We start from the raw sequence: 3,713 nt of genomic DNA, 5'->3' as shown, positions 1-3,713 counted from the left end.
CTCCATAACTAAAACATACAAAATAAGTTAAAATAAAAAAGCACCCCCAGATCACACATTTTTCTCTCTCCTCCTCCCTCCTTCTCCCCTCCCAGTTGAATATCTCCGTCGAACTCCCGTGAAATCTAATTATCATCGTTACTTCAAAATCCGGACGGAGAAGTAAGCTCCGGAAATTTTGGAATTTTTATGGTGAAATGGAGATTTACTTAGAAGAAAGAAGAGCAACGAGAGAGAAAAAATAGTATAGAGAGAGAGATGTAATGGTGGTGGAGTGAAGGAGGGAGAAAGAAGATGGTGTGATGTTGTTGTTGTTGGGTCTGGTGGTGGTTGTTGTTCACCATCTCTCCCTCTTCTCCCTCACGATGGTCGGATACTGGCTTTCTATTTTTGAATACAATCCGGTGTTGATGACGACGACGGTGGAGGCGGTCGGATCACGGAACAACCAAATCTGGCCGGAATTTTTTATTTCTTGTATTCAATTTTGAGTGTATTCGTTAATTTTATTTCTTGTATACAAATGAATACGATCAAATGAATAGAGTGAAATTTATTTCTTTATTCGGTTTTTTCGGTGTATTCGTTAATTTTTTTAGTGCAAATTTTTGTGTTTTTGATGTTTTAGTTGAATACATCTGATTTGAATATAACAAAATCGACTCAACCGAATTTTGAATACAATCCGATTTCCAATTAATCTGTACGTAGCGCGCCATGTAGTTACGAAATGTAAATAGCTAAAATGTAGCTATACCCAATTTAAAACCCCTAAATGTTAGTCATTTATGTAAAATTCCCTATGAATTTTCTGTTAATCCGGGTCAGTTTTGTACTAGACGAAGTACTTCGGCCCAAGGCCAATTGTTCAGATTGTAAATACATCATCTATACATTTTCTAGAGGAGATTCATACTTTGGAGAGAAGACCATCGCAAGGAGAGCTAGAGCACTGTGGAGCGGAGATTCACACATTTTATCTTTTCTTTCTTCTATTTTTTTTTAAAAGTTGAATGATTATGAATTGTGTAGTCTATCACGAGCATGAGTGCAAGTTTTTTTTAATTATTATTTTAGGATTGTGGGAATTTCCATGATCGTTGTAGTTTGAAGCTATATGTTAGATTATCTTTGGTTATCACTGGTTTCACTTGGTTTAGTTATGTCATCCTGCGCTTAATTATTCAATTTCCTGATCAACAATTGAATACTATCCACAAATTTAGATTGTGCGCTCGACAGAGGAGGCTAGATTGCAATATAGGATAAGACAGAGCAATTTCTTAATCCACAATATGCCTGGTATAAATTAGCGGCTAGGATAAACATTATGCTAATCGTTTTGCTTAGTTAGATACAGGAGATGCAACTGCATTCTAATTGCTTGTAATATCATGGCATATAGGTGTTTCAGTAGTTTGAATAGGCGACGGTGTATCAAGCATGAGCCCCGGAGTAATATCAACCCTGTGACTAGTAAATCATATTTTCAAAATAGCTAACTAAAGTGGATGCTCAACTGGAGTAGAGAAATTTACCCGTAACTCTAGAAATATATCTCATCAGAATTCTCAAAAGCATATTAGTTTAGTTTACGTTTTTTGTCTTAGATACTTGAATTACATCTTTGGGATAAACTCTTCACCTTAGTATACTTTACGACACACCTTACCAATGTTTGGTCCTATCACCCAAACAAGATTTAAAACCGTAATATTTTACCCCCTAAATGCTTGTGAAGGAGAGTGTGTTTCCACTTTCCTGAGAGAGCGAGAAACATAAAAAACGGAAAAAACTTAATTTTTTCTTAAAAATTTGTATTTTCTTAAAATATGAATATAAATATAGTTTTTCACATTTTAAAAAAATAATTAATTTTTTCAAAATTTTATAAAAAATCAGTTTTTTTTCAAATTTTGACAAGAAAAACACTTTTTCGTGTAAAAGTGTCTAAGAAAATGAAATCATGAAAATCAAGATCTTTTAAGACATTTTAAAAAAAATAATCAAGCTTTCCATATTATTAACAAATCCATTTTTCCATATTTTAAAGAAAAATCGGTTTTTAATTCGCATTTTCAGTTTTTTTTTTTTTAAACGGGTTTTAAAAATGAATTTTTTAAAAGAAAAATCAGTTTTTAATTCGACTTTTCAGTTTTTTTTTTTTTTTTAAACGGGTTTAAAAATAAATTTTTTAAAAGAAAAATCAGTTTTTTAATTCGCGTTTTTCGTTTTTTTTTTTTTTTTCTTCGGGTTTTAAAAATAAATTTTTTAAAAGAAAAATCGCTTTTTTAATTCACTTTTTTTTTTTTAAAAAAAATACGGGTTTTAAAAATAAATTTTGTAAAAGAAAAATCGTTTTTATTTTTTTATTCTTAAAAATTGACACGTAGCTGAATATTAAAAATAAAAATAAATGCACATGTGGCAAGGTAATGTATGTCACTCTCCCATATGAGAGTGGGCATCCAAAAATAGTTTAAAGGGGTGATAGGGCCAAACGATTAGGTAAGGTGTGTGTGGTGCGTGCTAGGAGGGGTAATGATGCACATCTTTTGATAAACTCTTGGATACTTGTGAATGTTTAATTTATTGAAAAGTTAATTGACAAAGTCCTCATGGGAATGATATCTTATCATGTATTACTTCTTGGCCACATACACTTGTGTGTTATTTGGATCCGACCAAACTTTTGGCCCTATTGCCGGAGATTTCGTTATTAACTATTCTTTAGATTAGATAGTTGTTTTTCTTCAATTTTACTGTTTTTTTTTATTTGGCGTGTTATCTCAGGAATGTCCGAAAATGACACAAGAGGAAAAAAAAGTTATGATAAGGTTTGGCTAGGCCAAGTGGGTAAAGCCATGGGTAAGGATACCCGACTTAATCCATTTAAATGGGTTGAATCCAATCCATTTAAATGAGTCCAATGTGAGTCAACCCATAATATCCACTTAAAATATGGGTAAATTAATGGGTAAATGGATAAAACCCACAACATAAGTGTGTTTGGTATCGAGGAAATGTTTTCCAATTTTTTCATGTTTGGTTGGTCAAAATGTTTTGGAAAATATTTTCTCTAGGAAAACAAGTTCCAACCACCCCCTTCTACCCCCACCCCCTACACCCTCACTACCCCCACCCCCACCAACCCTACTACCCCCACCACCCCCACTACCTCCTACCCTCACCCCCACCCCCCACCACCCTCACTACCTCCTTCCTAACCCCTATAACCACATACCCCACCTCTACTCCTATCGCCACCTACCCCCAACCCCTACCTCTCACCTCCCTACTACCACCCCCTATCTCTCAACTTTGCAAGACTAGATATTTTGTGAAAGTAGTAACTTTCAAATATAGCAACTTTACAAAAGTAATCACATTACAAAAGTAGCCGCTTTTTCAAAGTATTACTTGTGAAAAGTAGCAACTTTTCAAAAATAGTCGTTTTGCAAAAGTAGTCACTTAAGAAAATAGTCACTTTTAGAAAATAGCCACTTTGTGAAAGCAGATACTTTTTAAAATAGTCCCTTTTGAAAAGTAGTCAATTTTCATAAATACTCATTTTGTGAAAGTAGTTACTTTAAAAACTAACTACTTTGCAAAAGCGTACCATTTTTTTAAAATAGCTTATTTGTGAAAGTATTAAAATAACCATTTTTGCAATGTGCCATTTCTAAGATAGTGGTCACTTGTGTAAAGTAACT

The sequence above is a fragment of the Lycium ferocissimum genome, chromosome 9 (genome assembly GCF_029784015.1).
Source record: "Lycium ferocissimum isolate CSIRO_LF1 chromosome 9, AGI_CSIRO_Lferr_CH_V1, whole genome shotgun sequence".
NCBI lineage: Eukaryota > Viridiplantae > Streptophyta > Magnoliopsida > Solanales > Solanaceae > Lycium > Lycium ferocissimum.
The sequence above is the reverse complement of the archived record's forward strand: the minus strand, read 5'-3'. Positions refer to the sequence as shown.